Source organism: Salmo trutta, chromosome 10 (assembly GCF_901001165.1).
Source record: "Salmo trutta chromosome 10, fSalTru1.1, whole genome shotgun sequence".
NCBI classification, from domain to species: Eukaryota; Metazoa; Chordata; class Actinopteri; order Salmoniformes; family Salmonidae; genus Salmo; species Salmo trutta.
The window spans coordinates 1,824,507-1,840,381 of NC_042966.1; the positions used below are offsets into that span (position 1 = coordinate 1,824,507).

Below are 15,875 nucleotides of genomic sequence, written 5' to 3' on the forward strand. Positions count from 1 at the left end.
CCATCTCTAATTTAGATCTGACTGTTGATATAATAAACATCTTTATCTACCAAGATGATAAATGCAATAACATGTTATTCAATTGATAATATAATCAAAGTTGTTTTCTTTATTTTGTAAATGTGCTATATCAAAGCAAAATGTTTTCATGATATGTCATTATCTGACAACTTGCAAGTATGAAATAGTAATATAATCAGAAATGTTTGCTTTAGCAACCCTTCTTATAATCCAATTTCAGTACAATATCATAAGATAATGTCAAAGATTTTTATAAATACAAATATCTATACAATTTGTGATAATATCATGAAAAAAAAACTGTCTGCACATCTGAGCGATACTTTGGGATTTTAGCAATGAGGCCCTTTATTTACTTCCCCAGAGTCAGATGAACTCGTGGATACCATTTTTGGATACCACTTTCAGTCATTGCGTTAATGCTAGTTAGCATTGGCTCATGAAAGTACAGTACCTCTAACTTCCTTCATACTGTACACAGGGACAATCAAATGCTATCCACGAGGTCATCTGACTCTGAGGAAGTAGATAAAGGGCCAAATAGAGAGAAATAATAATGGCGTCTTTTTGTAGGCACTAACTCCGCCATGGTTTGTAGGACAAAGCCTATGTAGAAATGAATGCCGTTTTTATAGGGTTTTTGGAAAAAAAGGTATGCGGTAAACACAGGCTTAGGAACTCTTATGAGTTTTGTTCTATGAGATAATCTTCATCAGCTAAAGTCACTTTTTGTGAATTTTGAAGCATTCATGTAATAAATAAATAATTATAAAGCCTTCATGTGCTTTATGTGTTATTTCTTATTACAAGGTTAACTGACTGGTATTATCTCATAGAACCTCAGACATAATTTTTCTTTGTTTATCCCAAAACCCTATTCCCCATTGATTTTCAATGGGGAATAGGGTAGCCTAGTGGTTACCCTATTGGTTACCCTATGAACAAGTAGCCTAGTGGTTAGAGCGTTGGGCCAGTAACCAAAAGGTTGCTAGATCGAATACCTGAGCTGACAAGGTAAAAATCTGTTGTTCTGCCCCTGAACAAGACAGTTAACCTAGGCTGTCATTGTAAATAAGAATTTGTTCTTAACTGACTTGCCTAGTTAAATAAAGGTTAAATAAAAACAAACTGAGATACACTACATTACCAAAGGTATGTGGACACCTGCTTGCTGAACATCTCATTCCAAAATCATGGGCATTAATATGGAGTTGGTCCCACCTTTGCTGCTATAATAGCCTCCACTTTTCTGGGAAGGCTTTCCACTAGATGTTGGAACATTGCTGCTGGGACTTGCTTCCATTCAGCCACAACAGCATTAGTGAGGTCGGGTGATTAGGCCTGGCTTGCAGTCTGTGTTCCAATTCATCCAAAAGGTGTTCGATGGGGTTGAGGTCAGGGCTCTGTGCAGGCCAGTCAAGTTCTTCCACACCGATCTCGACAAAACATTTTTGTACGGACCTCGCTTTGTGCACGGGGGTATTGTCATGGTGAAATAGGAAAGGGCCTTCCCCAAACCGTTACCACAAAGTTGGAAGCACAGAATCGTCTAGAATGTCATTAAGATTTCCCTTCACTGGAACTAAGGGGCCCAAACCATGAAAAACAAGCCCAAGACCATTATTCCTCCACCAAACTTTACAGTTGGCACTATGCATTGGGGCAGGTAGCGTCGGACTGCCAGATGATGAAGCGTGATCCAATGATGGCGAGCTTTACACCACTCCCGCCGACACTTGGCATTACGCATAGTGATCTAGGTTTGTGTGCGGCTGCTTGGCCATGGAAACCCGTTTCATGAACCTCCCTATGAACAGTTCTTGTCTTGACGTTGCTTCCAGAGGCAGTTCGGAACTGTTGCAACCAAGGACAGATGATTTTTACGAGCTACTGTAAGCCTGTGTGGCCTACCACTCCACGGCTGAGCCGTTGTCGCTCCTAGTTGTTTCCACTTCACCATAACAGCATTTACAGTTGATCAGGGCAGCTCTAGCAGGGCAGTAATTTGTAAGTCGCTCTGGATAAGTGCATCTGCTAAATGACTTAAATGTAAAATGTAAATGAACTGACTTGTTGGAAAGGTGGTATCCTATGACAGTGCCACGTTGAAAGTCACTGAGCTCTTCAGTAAGGCCATTCTACTGCCAATGTTCGTCTATGGAGATTACATGGCGGTGAGCTCGTTTTATACACCTGTCAGCAACGGGTGTGGCTGAAATAGCCGAATCCACTCATTTGAAGGGGTGTCCACATACTTTTGTATATATAGTGTAACTTTTCCCCCTGGTTTTAAGACTACAAACTGGCCAAAATCCCGAAGCGTCCCTTTTACAGGACAGCGGACCACCCCATAAATGGAGAAGGGGCGGACAGAGAGGGTGGTGTTGAATTTCACTGCCGGAGCACGTGACTTCAATGGCTCCGCTGCGAAAGCGCTCAACTTCTCTGCTCACTGAAAGCCGTTCACCGCCTCTCATCGACGAATTGCCGGAGGGTAGTTTGGCTCGACACCGGTTGTTATCCACTGCTAAATGTTTAACACTCAAAAACTTTGGAGAGAGTATCAAAACAATTATACTAGGCGCAACTTCCACCAACCACGGAACCAGGAGGAGAAGGCAACAGGTCCAAGGTATTTGATGTGACACTTGTTATTTGAGGTGGCTTACCTTGTCAACATTTGGACAGTGTGCGGTCCAGGTCAAAATGAACATAAACCAACAGGCAAATGTCATGAACAATTGAACTCCTTCAGCCCGACGACAATCATATTTTCAGTTGTGTCTTACATTGACAGTTTATTTTGTGCCACGAACGTTATAAGATTTCGATGTCATGCATGCCAGTTCGGCGGGATGTGAGATTTCGTTCCGAATCTCGTGATTGACACTGGCTACACTATCAACACACAGGGTGGCTTGTCTAATTAGATAGCAAAACAGTTCTTCATCAATTTGCCGTATTATTTTCGCATGAATGAAATAGACCACGCAGCAAAATCCAAACGTAAGCATCAAGCTATAAATAGCGATTTGGCAAGCCAGTTTACCGCATTTTGACAGGCTGACAGTTGACTCGATATTTACATCGCCAATCCTTGTAGCAAGGTCAACCAGTTTGTAAACTTTTCACTGTATTTACCATGTTATGCGTGTAGCTCACAGATTGCTAAACCACTATAGTTGTTTCTTTTGCACACAATTCCTGCTTCATTGCGAGCCATCCATGGAACGCCAAGACAATGGAATATGGATGTTAATCAATCCCAGACTAGTGTGTGTGTGCACACATTTATTCCCAAAACCGTGTGCTCAATTGTCTTTATTTCAGCAAATGACTGCAATGTAAGCCACACTGACAGAAACCCCCAATTTGTTTACACATTTGATGCAGTTTTTTTTTCAAGATAATATGCCTTCAGAGGAGCAGCTGACAAATGAAATGTCATAATACCTAAGACATGATTATTAACATTACAGTGCATGTTGCCACAATCTCAACATTTTGCCGATTTGGTCAATTTTTCTTATTACCAATTTCTTGCAAATATGTTGTGTTAAGTCATTTAAAAAAAAAAGTTTATTTAGATCTGTAATAATATTTCATTTTGTGACTCATTTGTAGCCTAATCACTGTGTTAAGATGTTTTATGGGTCATGATTGATTTATAAAATAATGCATTTATATGGATTATTCCATTGCTCTGTCCAAGACTGGCTGTGTAACGTGCACAACAAAGTACTGTGTTTTTGTTGTGAAAAAGGTATGTGCCCTTTTCTACAGAAAACCTGTGACATTCAGAGCAAGATGCGTTGGAGGCTTAGTTGCTGAGTGGGAAATGTGGTGTGTCTGAGGATTTTCCCACCCTGTCACCTCTCCTCATGGTGTGAATCACAGATGCATGTTGTGCCGTAGCCATAGGTGGATATGCCCTAGTCAGTTCTAACCTAACCAAGCAGTATGTTCACAACTTTTACGACTATCACTATTTAACTTTGATTTATTTAACTAGGAAAGTCAGTTAAGCGCATTCTTATTTACAATGACTGCCTACCCTGGCCAAACCCTAACCCGGACTACACTGGGCTAATTGTGCGCCACCCTATGGGACTCCCAATCGCAGCCGGGTGTGATACAGTCTGTAATTGAACCAGGGTCTGTAGTGACGCCTCTAGCACTGATATGCAGTTCCTTAGACCGCTGCGCCACTCGGGAGCCCCACTATAGTGGGCTAATCCTGAAAGGTACTGTGATGTAATATTAACTGCCCTTGGTTTTCATTCCTTCAGGTCTGTTGTATCATTTTCAATCAAAGAAGTTTTATCTACTGTGTCCTCAACTCATGATGGGCCCCATGTGAGAGGGATTTAACCTACACACTGGTCTGGTACCCTGTGTATGTCAACAATCCAATCATACTTGGGTTCGCCTTTCTCCCCTCAAGGGCAACAGGATCTGAGATGTGGTCACCGTGTTATGAGTTTGTTTAACTAATAGGCTACAGTATGCCATATGGACACGCATGAGAGCAGAGCCAGCCAGCCCAACTTCATCCTCGCAGGCACATCCAAGCAATGTGTTCATCAGCTTCTCTTGTGGCAGTTACTATGTCTATGCTAGTGCAGACATGTTCTTTTTGGTTGGTTGTCTATTCTAAGTTTGAGGGTTAGACCGTACAATGTGTTTTAGAATAGCAGAAAACACTATTGTATAGCCAAGTACAGTATTTTGCATGCAGATATAATTAGAGGCAGAAGAGTGAACTGCTTTTTCACAAGTCCAGAGTGTTTTTGAGTGACTTGTCTTCTCCGGAAAGTTGGTTTCCTCTTTGTGTGAGCGATGCCAGTTAGACTTAGAAGACTCACACGACTTGGTTTCACATGGCTGTAAATGTGTCATCACAATGGAGGCGATGGCTCACTCACTTCGCCTCCTCTCCATACCTCTAAAGTCGGACAGGACCCACCCCTCCTTCTCCTTCCTCTTCAAAATGATAGTCAAGTGTGACACTGGAAAGGAACATGTTCTTTGACTTCGCTCTGAAAAACATGATAGTGACTCAAAAGCTCCTGGCAATTTATTTTTCACATGGGCTGACATTTTCTCTGTTTTCTTGTAACCTTTGGAACAAATTGTTTTTGCCAGATGAAGTGAGATGGGTTATTGGAGGATGGTGGGAGAGTGTTCCCATTTGGAGACCTTTACTGCAGGACATGAGATGTGTATCCCACAGAGCTGCTGATTTTGTATTTGGAAATGCCCAGTGTTATTCCTAAATCTGGCCTTTTACTATCTGTAGATTCTTCTTGAAGGTAAAGAGATGGGGTTTAAGGAGTTCAAATGATACTGTAGCTAAATAGTTGGCCTGTCTGCCAAACATACCCATGTCTAACAAGATGTGGGGAGCAAGACTCCTAGCAATGTGGTGTGGTTCAGTGGTAGGCAGAGATGTTTGCACAACTGATTGTAGTGAAAGGGCGTACATCTAAATTTGGTATAGAGATTATACCAAAAAGGAAATCTCAACACATTTGAAGTTCGGTTAGCAGAGGCCCATAGTGGTGACTAGCCTTACCACAGTCCTGTCTGTCCCTTGTGTTCAGTTTAGCCGGTGTCTGCCTGCCTCACAAAGCTGGGACTGTGCAGGAGAATCTCATCAGGTTGTGACAGATGAGACGGGTCCCCCACAATGGCAGGTTACCCCAGAGATGTCACAAGGCCCTCGCTAAATGGTAAATACCTCAACCGAGTCGACCCACTCACTCACCGAGACGCCAGAGTTTGTGTGGGTTTTGTTTCAGGAGCTCAGATCTGAGTGAAACCACAGTTTTGAGAGCTGAGGCTTCGGATCCCTGTTATGAAAAAAAGACATCAGATATTTGCGGGTTTGTTATGAGCACTAGTGTGGTGTCAGTCTTCCGGCTCTCTTGAGTTGTTTTTCATAAAGACATGTTGGTTTCTGTGTTGAGAGAAAGTTGTTTCTTTGCTATTGCCACTCTTGCTGAATGAGTAGAAATAAATTGTTATGTTAGTCGTTTTGGCCGTGGTGCTTGCTGACATAGCCGCTGCTTTTTGGAATGGGGTGAGTGTGGGAAAAGACAGAGGAGGAGGGTGGGATCCACTAGCAGGAGTGAATTGGGGAAGTAAAGCCCCTGTGATGTAGGGATATGGGAGATCTAGTCAGCCAGGCTGATGGGGGTTTGACAGGAGGGCTCACACATACTGATTCTGTCTCAATACAGTCCACCGTCTGTTTCCCTGCTCTCCTAGTCCTCCCTGTGCACGATGAAAGGGTTAAGTCACCCCCCACCCCCTTTTTTTTTTATATTGACTCCTTTTATTTCTCCCTTTATGGCTTTGACGGTATTAAATAATCATTACATGTCAGCGTGCACAGCTCTCCCGTGTTCATGAGGGAGAGAGAGCAATTAGGTCAGCGTAGTAGAATAACTCCACTTCATTTAAGTCTTAGTGGCAGGGCACCTCACCTCAAGTTACAATTCTAATATACAGTTGAAGTTGGAAGTTTACGAGTCAGTAACTCGTTTTTCAACCACTCCACAAATTTCTTGTTAACAAACTATAGTTTTGGCAAGTCGGTTAGGACATCTACTTTGTGCATGACACAAGTAATTTTTCCAACAATTGTTTAGACAGATTAATTCACTTAAATCACAATTCCGGTGGGTCAGAAGTTTACATACACTAAGTTGACTGTGCCTTTTAACAGCTTGGATAATTCTAGAAAATTATGTCATGGCTTTAGAAGATTCTGATAAATTATGTCAATTAGCCAAAGTAAATTGTGTACCTGTGGCTGTATTTCATGGCCTACCTTCAAACTCAGTGCCTCTTTGCTTGACATCATGCGAAAATCAAAAGAAATCAGCCAAGACCTCAGGAGAAAAAATTGTAGACCTCCACAAGTCTGGTTCATCCTTGGGAGCAATTTCCAAACGCCTGAAGGTACCACCATCATCTGTACAAACAATGGTACGCAAGTATAAACACCATGGGACCACGCAGCCGTCATACCGCTCAGGAAGGGGACGTGTTCTGTCTCCTAGAGATGAACGTACTTTGGTGCGAAAAGTGCAAATCAATCCCAGAACAACAGCAAAGGACCTTGTGAAGATGCTGGAGGAAACGGGTACAAAAGTATCTATATCCACAGGTAAACGAGTCCTATATCGACAACCTGAAAGGCTGCTCAGCAAGAAAGAAGCCACTGCTCCAAAACCGCCATAAAAAAGCCAGACTACGGTTTGCAACTGCACATGGGGACAAAGATCGTACTTTTTGGAGGAATGTCCTCTGGTCTGATTAAACAAAAATAGAACTGTTTGGCCGTAATGACCATCGTTCTGTTTGGAGGAAGAAGGGGGATGCTTGCAAGCTGAAGAACACAATCCCAACCGTGAAGCACGGGGGTGGCAGCATCATGTTGTAGGGGTGCTTTGCTGCAGGAAGGACTGGTGCACTTCACAAAATAGATGCGATCATGAGGAAGGGAAATTATGTGGTTATATTGAAGCAACATCTCAAGACAAAGTTAAAGCTTGGTCGCAAATGGGTCTTCCAAATGGACAATGACCCCAAGCATACTTCCAAACTTGTGGCAAAATGGCTTAAGGACAACAAAGTCAAGGTATTGGAGTGGCCATCACAAAGCCCTGACCTCAATCCTATAGAAAATGTGTGGGCAGAACTGAAAAGCGTGTGCGAGCAAGGAGGCCTACAAACCTGACTCAGTTACACCTGCTCTGTCAGGAGGAATGGGCCAAAATTCACTCAACTTATTGTGGGAAGCTTGTGGAAGGCTACCCAAAACGTTTGCCCCAAGTTAAACAATTTAAAGGCAATGTTACCAAATACTAATTGAGTGTATGTAAACTTCTGACCCCCTGGGAATGTGATGAAAGAAATAAAAGGTGAAAGAAATAATTCTCTCTACTATTATTCTGACATTTCACATTCTTAAAATAAAGTGGTGATCCTAACTGACCTGACAGAGAATTTTTACTGGGATTAAATGTCAGGAATTATGAGAAACTGAGTTTAAATGTATTTGGCTAAGGTGTATGTAAACTTCCGACTTCAACTGTACCTAAAACTCAGATTTGGAACTTAGAGACCAAGGCCGTTGTGTTATCTGAGAAATTAAGGAGGCTGCTCTGAGACCTTAATATTATTGGCTATTGTATTATGTAATCAGGAAAAAACAGCCTAGAATGGATAATCGGTTATATTTGAAGTCCCTCACCAGTTTAATATTCCTGAAGATTTAGGTCAGTTTTCTTTTTAAATGAGGCTAAGCTTAAGGCTGATCACTGAGCTGTAATTGTATTGGATGTGATTGAAAAGACTATTGATTTAGACATTTAAGATTATGATCAGATTTAGCCTACATAGCATTGTTTTTCTGGTCTCTGTGAGAAAGACGAAGCTATAGTTTTAACATTAACTTTGTCTATCTATCCATTTGAAGACTTTTTTTTTTTTGTAGAAGGTGGTTGAATACTTAGGCTACTATGAATTGTGTCATGGCATTCATACTGTCTATTTTGGTACATTTCACATTGGTCTGGCATTGTCTTACATGTACACACTGCTGGCCATATTTTTTTACCACGAGACCTATTACGTTTCACAATTTGTGTGGGGGTATTGTGGCAGTGTCATACAATTCCATAAAATGTTTCCACATCCATTTTCCATAGACTCTTTTGCCCAGTCGGACAGTCTCTCAGCTTGATGGCTGACATTTCCAGTGAAAGACCTCCTTTGTCGTTAGTTAATCACCCCCCTCTCCATAAAACAATGGTATCAATTGCTTCTTCTGAGTACATCCACACTGCTGTAAAAAGCCTGGCTCTTTCTCCTCCCAGGCAGGCAGTGGAACCTCTTCATTACCAGTGACAGCCCAGCCATTCTCAATAGGCACACTGCGGGAACTCTGTCAAACTGTTGAGATTTGTAAAAGTAGAATCCACAAGGTGCAATTGTGAAATTTGGTAGATCGTTGGTAGTTTTCATCTCATGTCAGTCACTAGCTAGGTTTCCATTCAATTGGCGACAGATTTTCACGTGAATAGTCTAGAATCCGCATAAAGTAAAATATGCAAATTGTCACACCATTTGTGTTTCCACCAGACAGACTTGTTGCAGATAAATGATTGCGTAACGACGTAGTGCACACAATGTACTTCTTCGCTGAACTTTGGTACATTAGATTTGGATTTTTATTTGGTACATAAACTTTCCATTGCATTTTGACCTTGTTGCAAATACAGTGCGGTTAGGCCAGTCTATGGATAAGGGCAAGAATATTTTTATTTGTCAAACGTCAGTCAAGCATTGACCGTAATGTCACCAGAATAAGACTAGGGCTGTCCCTGACCAACCCAAAAAATATTGGTAGACCGAGAGTCGTTTGTTCATTTGACCAATCGATTGGTCAAAAATATTAAACGTGTATTTTTCCATATAGACACATCCTGTGTGTTTTTAATCAAAACGACTATATGCATTGAGTTTGTCTGACACTTTAAGCACACTGTTTGAAATAATTAAGACCCATGTAGTCTGACCAGCAATTGTTTTGATTGGGTCAAGCTTAGACTTGCTACGCTGTTTAAAAAAAATAAAAAAAATATGACAGCGAGTGACTGACTAGCACCCGTTGTCTGTCACTCCTCCTTGCTGCAGCGACCATCACAGAACATCATCAGGGTTTATCGCGATGTCTGTGTTGCTGAAGCTGTAACATGATTACAGCCATTTCAGACTGAAAAGTTCTGTTACCGAAATCCCGGATTTGTTTAGGAAAAACATTGCCTCAGCCCTTGCTCTCTTTGTGACACATGTATGCATCGCATGAACGTGACCAATAGCATATCAAAATCACATCAATAAATAGGTTAAAACAAACTGAATACCGTAACGCATGCGACAGCAAAATGGGTGCAGAGGATGTGACAAACTAGAAACGGGAATTGTTTACTGGTTGCTCGCGAGTTAAAGGGGAAGTCCGATGAATGGAATAAATTTGACTAGTTGTAGAAAATACTGGAGATCAAGAAAAAGTACGTAAGGAACAAGCACTGCGTGCATATTATGTGACCCCAAACAGGTGTTGTTAGATTACAATATCATCTTTCTGACTATTTGGAGCAATGTAAACAACACTAAGGTTGGATGGGGAGCGTCGCTTTGCAGCTAATTTGAGGTCACTCCAGAGATGTTCGATTGGGTTCAAGTCTGGGCTCGGCCACTCAAGGACATTCAGAGACTTGTCCCGAAGCCACTCCTACATTCTTGGATGTGTGCTTAGGGTTGTTGGCCTGTTGGAAGTTGACCCTTTGCTCCAGTCTGAGGTCCTGAGCTCTCTGGAGCAGGTTTTCATCAAGGATCTCTCTGTACTTTGCTTCGTTCATCTTTCCCTTGATCCTGACTAGTCTCCCAGTCCTTGCTGCTGAAAAACATCTTCACAGCATGATGCTGCCACCACCATGCTTCACCGTAGGGATGGTGCCAGGTTTGTTCCAGACGTGACGCTTGGCATTCAGGCCAAAGGGTTCAAGCTTGGTTTCATCAGACCAGAGAATCTTGTTTTTCATGGTTTGAGAGTTCTTTAGGTGCCATTTGGCTAACTCCAAGTGGGCTGTCATGTGCCTTTTTTTGTTACTGAGGTGGGGCTTCCGTCTGGCCACTCTACCATAAAGGCCTGATTAGTGGAGTGCTGCAGAGATGGTTGTCCTTCTGGAAGGTTCTGCCATCTCCACAGAAGAGATCTGTCAGTGACCATTGGGTTTTTGGTCACCTCCCTGACCAAGGCCCTTCTCCCCCAATTGCTCATTATTTTTTGACCGTTTAGAGCAATGTAAACGATACTAAATCAATTATAAGCATACAAAAAAATTGTGAAGCCTATATTACAGCAAAGACGAAACAGTCGCATTAATTTGTGAATGCAGTCTCCAAAATGGAACGGTTTACTTATTGTTTACGCTAAATATTCAATGGTTGCTTTTATTTTAAAACTAAATGCATGATTCTATTTCAAATCATGAATGACTTGTATGCTGTGTGATGACCTAAATGAAAGATTGATTGCTACAGTAGCCTATATAAGTATTGAAATGGTGCATTCAGACCCCTTGCCTTTTTCCACATTTTGTTACGCGAGTCTTATTCTAAAATGGATTAAATAGTTTCTCATTATTCTACACACTACCCCATAATGACAAAGCAAAAACAGGTTTTTAGAAATGTTAGGAAATGTATTAAAAATAGAAAACTGATATGACATTTACATAAGTATGTAGACTCTTTAATCAATACTTTGTTGAAGCACTTTTGGCAAGGATTACAGCCTCGAGTCTTCTTGTGTATGATGCTACAAGCTTGGTCCTTGGTCAGGGAGGTCATACCCAAGAAGAGTCGGCTGTAATCGCTGCCAAAGGAGCTTCAACAAGGTACTGAGTAAAGGGTCTGCATACTTATGTAAATGTAATATCAGTTTATTTTTTAATACATTTGCAAACATTTCTAGTTGTAGAAATATATCTCAAGGATGATCAATTGAAAAAGGATGCACCTGAGCTCAATTTCGAGTCTCATAGCAAAGGGTCTGAATACTTATGTAAAGAAAAATAAATAAATATATACATTAGCAAACATTTCTGAACCTGTTTTTGCTTTGCGATTATGGTGTAGATTAACACATTTATTGAATCCATTTTAGAATAAGGCTGTAACAAAATGTGGAAAAGGTGAAAGGGTCTGAATACTTTCCGAATGCACTGTAGGTTTTAAGTAAATTACGGTATTAAGACTGAGCAGGATGGGCCTACAGCTCGATGGTGGTTATACAATGCTGCTATATTAAGCCTGCTGATGATAATGGCGTTGTTGTTGTTGTTATTATTATAATAATAACGAGTTCAAGAAAATGAGTTTTAGTCTTTTTTTCTTACAATTTGTAACTGTGCAAACGAAATAAATTAGAACAGCCTTTGGTATTTTATATTGAAAAAGTGTAAAGGCTTTAGCACAGCAAAGATTAAAACCTTTTTTTTTGCAATTGTTAATCACAGGTTTTGGTTGTGTGAGGCTTGGTGCTCACGGAATCGGTATACTATTTAAACAGGCAACAGAAGCAGGATCTGTCTTATTCCTGTAGATGTATATGGAAGATTTATCCATATAGATCACTGACCATTTCGAATCCCACCGTACCTTCTTCACTATGCAATCTGGTTTCCGAGCTCATAGGTGCACCTCAGCCACGCTCAAGGTCCTAAACGATATCATAGCCGCCATCAATAAAAGACAGTACTGTGCAGCTGTCTTCATCGACCTGGCCAAGGCTTTTGACTGTCAACCACTGCATTCTTATTGGCAGACTCAATAGCCTTGGCTTCTCAAATGACTGCCTCGCCTGGTTCACCAACTACTTCTCAGAGTTCAGTGTGTCAAATCGGAGGACCTCTGGCATTCTCTATGGGGGTGCCACAGGGCTCAATTCTCGGGCCGACTTTTTCTCTGTATATATCAATGATGTCGCTCTTGCTGCTGGTGATTCTCTGATCCACATCTACGCAGGCGACACCATTCTGTATACATCTGGCCCTTTGGGCACTGTGTTAACAAACCTCCAAACGAGCTTCAACGCCATACAACTCTCCTTCCGTGGCCTCCAACTGCTTTTAAATGCTAGTAAAACTAAATGCATGCTCTTCAACCGATTTGTTGCCCGCTTAGCATCACTACTCTGGACGGTTCTGACTTAGAATATGTGGACAACTACAAATACCTAGGTGTCTGGTTAGCCTGTAAACTCTCCTTCCAGACTCACATTAAGCATCTCCAGTCCAAAGTGAAATCTAGATTCGGCTTCTTATTTCGCAGCAAAGCCTCCTTCACTCATGCTGCCAAACATACCCTCGTAAAACTGACTATCCTACCGATCCTTGACTTCGGCAATGTGATTTACAAAATAGCCTCCAACACTCTACTCAACAAATTTTATGTAGTCTATCACAGTGCCATCTGTTTTGTCACCAAAGCTCCATATACTACTCATCACTGTGACCTCTATGTTGGCTGGCCCTCATTACATATCTGTCGCCAAACCCACTGGCTCCAGGTCATCTATAAGTCTTTGCTAGGTAAAGCCCTGCCTTATCTCAGCTCACTGGTCACCACAGCAACACCCACCCGTAGTTTGCGCTCCAGCAGGTATTGCACTGAAAATCACCAAAGCCAATACTTCCTTTGGCTGCATTTCCTTCCAGTTCTCTGCTGCCAATGACTGGAATGAATTGCAAAAATCACTGAAGCTGGAGTCTTGTATCTCCCTCACTAACTTTAAGCATCAGCTGTCAGAGCACTGTACCTGTACATAGCCAATCTGTAAGTAGCACACCCAACTACCTCATCCCCATATTTTTACTTACCCTCTTGCTATTTTGTACCCCAGTATATCAACTTGCACATATCACCTCAGTATTAATGCTAAATTGTTATTATTTTCGCCTCTATGGCCTATTTATTGCCTTACCTCCCTACTCTTCTACATTTGCACACACTGTACATAGATTTTTCTATTGTGTTATTGACTGTACGTTTTGTTTGTAACTCTTTTGTTTTTGTCACACTGCTATGATTTATCTTGGCCAGGTTGCAGTTGTAAACTTGTTCTCAACTGGCCTACCTGGTGAAAAAAATAAATAAATGTATAAAGCCAGGCACATTTTAAGTTAGGCTATTGATTGACCTAATTAAGATACCGCTCCTCACTTTTCTTAGACAATTAAGGCAAGGTCTGTTTTCTCATCTCCGCCGCATTGTTCTCAACACCCAATATGCTGGTTAACTTTGCTATTATGTGCATAGATATTTGGTCTAGGAAAAGGTACCAATTCCACAGCGCACTGATGTGTTTCAGAACCGTGGACAGCGACCTCTTTCCAATGCGGGAGAGAGTGCATTTGTTATAAAATATTGTAATATAACCATATACCATTTCAGTAGCACATGTCTTACTTTGAGTGATGGACTGTGCCATCCCCGCGGCCTCCACAATGGATTAGTCCACTCTGATAGGCACCAATCGGACACTTTTTTTTATTTTTTACACAATGACCACTTTTTTTTTTTTTTTTTCTTCTGCTTGACTAAAGAAATCTGAGTCGACCAACAGCCTATTGACCAAACAATTGACCAGTCGACTAAATGGGGTCAGCCCTAAATAAGACCCCTTATTTATTGGGAAGGAGCATCATGCTCAGCGTGCACTTTCACTGTCTTGTGAAGTTCATAACTTATTAATCTGTAACCTAATAAACTGCATAGTTTCACGAGTCGTAGTGGGAAGTCGTAGTGGGAGGAAACGCACACACCATATCATCCGTGACTTCAAGTTTATTTTGTGATAGTTATTAAATCAATATTTGCACTTAAAGGCACATCCACCACCATTTCTCGAATAATTAATTTTACCGACACAAAAAGATCCCACCATGTCGAACTAACAAATGATCTGTCAGCATTTTAATGAAATTGTATTGAAACTTTTTTTTTATTTTTTTTTTTAAACAAATTTCTACGGTATGACTTGACTCAAACAAAAACTGTGGATGGAAACATGCTTACTGACAGACCTTAGCGAGCCATTTAAAACCTGTCAGTAATATCCAGTTGATCAGCTATGTAAACCTTGTAGTTATCATGCTCAGGTAAAAAAAAATTACGTTTGAGTCACTCACTCTGACATCTATGAACACACAACATAAGACATGGCAAAATATGTAGAATTGCAAGAAATGAGCCTTAACACTGCATAATGTTGTCTCCGCCAAAAAGCGGGCTTTGAACAGTTTTGGGTCGCGAGGTGGGGGTTTGTCGCAACTCTGATAAATGCCGAATTAAAAAAAACTTGTAAAAAATATCCTCTTCCCCTAATTCCCCCCCCCCCCCCAATCTGGACCTTTGCGACCGGGGAAATTTGTGTGACCGACCCTTCTCGAATAGTATTTTTAGTACCCCTGCTCTAACATATCCCTTTCCAGCCCATGCAGCTGGTCTAATATTATCTCTGTAGCATGAAAAACCAACATTTTAATCAAATGTTATTGGTCATATGCAGATGTTATTGCGGGTGTAGCAAAATACTTGTGTTCCTAGCTCCAACAGTGCAGTAATATCAAATAATTCAGAACAATACACACGTCTGAAGGTAAAATAATGGAATTAAGAAATGTATGAATATTAGGATGAGGAATGTATTGAATACAGTATGTACATATGAGTAAAGCAGTACTTTTTAAAGTGACCAGTCACTCTATGTATAGGGCAGCAGCCTCTAAGGTGCGTTGTGGAACCGGCTGGTAGCCTGCTAGTCCCAGCTTTGATGCACCTGTACTGACCTCGCCTTCTGGATGGTAGCGGGGTGAACAGACTGTGGCTCGGGTGGTTGATGTCCTTGATGATCTTTTTGTCCTTCCTGTGACATCGGGTTCTGTAGGTGTCGTGGAGGGCAGGCAGTGTGACCCCGGTGATGCGTTGGGCAGACTGCACCACCCTCTGGAGAGCCCTGCGGTTGCTGGCGGTGCCGTTGCCGTACCGTGATACAGCCCGACAGGATGCTCTCAATTGTGCATCTGTAAAAGTTTGTCAGGGTCTTAGGGGCCAAGCCACATTTCTTCAGCTTCATGAGGTTGAAGAGGCACTGTTGCGCCTTCTTCACCACACTGGCTGTGTGGGTGGACCATTTCAGAACGTCAGTGATGTGTAAGCCGAGAAACTTGAAGCTTTCCACGTTCTCCACTGTGGTCCTGTCAATGTGGATA

At 41.6% G+C, this 15,875-nt stretch overlaps 1 protein-coding gene across 3 annotated transcripts in view; it reads left to right on the top strand.

Moving 5' to 3' along the window:
* The first annotated feature begins 2,432 nt into the window (after window positions 1-2,432).
* The window catches only part of LOC115200948 (retinoic acid receptor alpha), a 247,074-nt gene continuing 233,631 nt past the window's right edge, over window positions 2,433-15,875 (top strand). For 2 of the 3 annotated variants that reach the window (XM_029764091.1, XM_029764092.1), the window contains exon 1: window positions 2,433-2,653. The gene's annotated coding sequence lies outside the window, so the exon portion shown is untranslated. The remainder of the gene's footprint in view (window positions 2,654-15,875) is intronic. The other variant, XM_029764095.1, reaches the window with a different exon arrangement.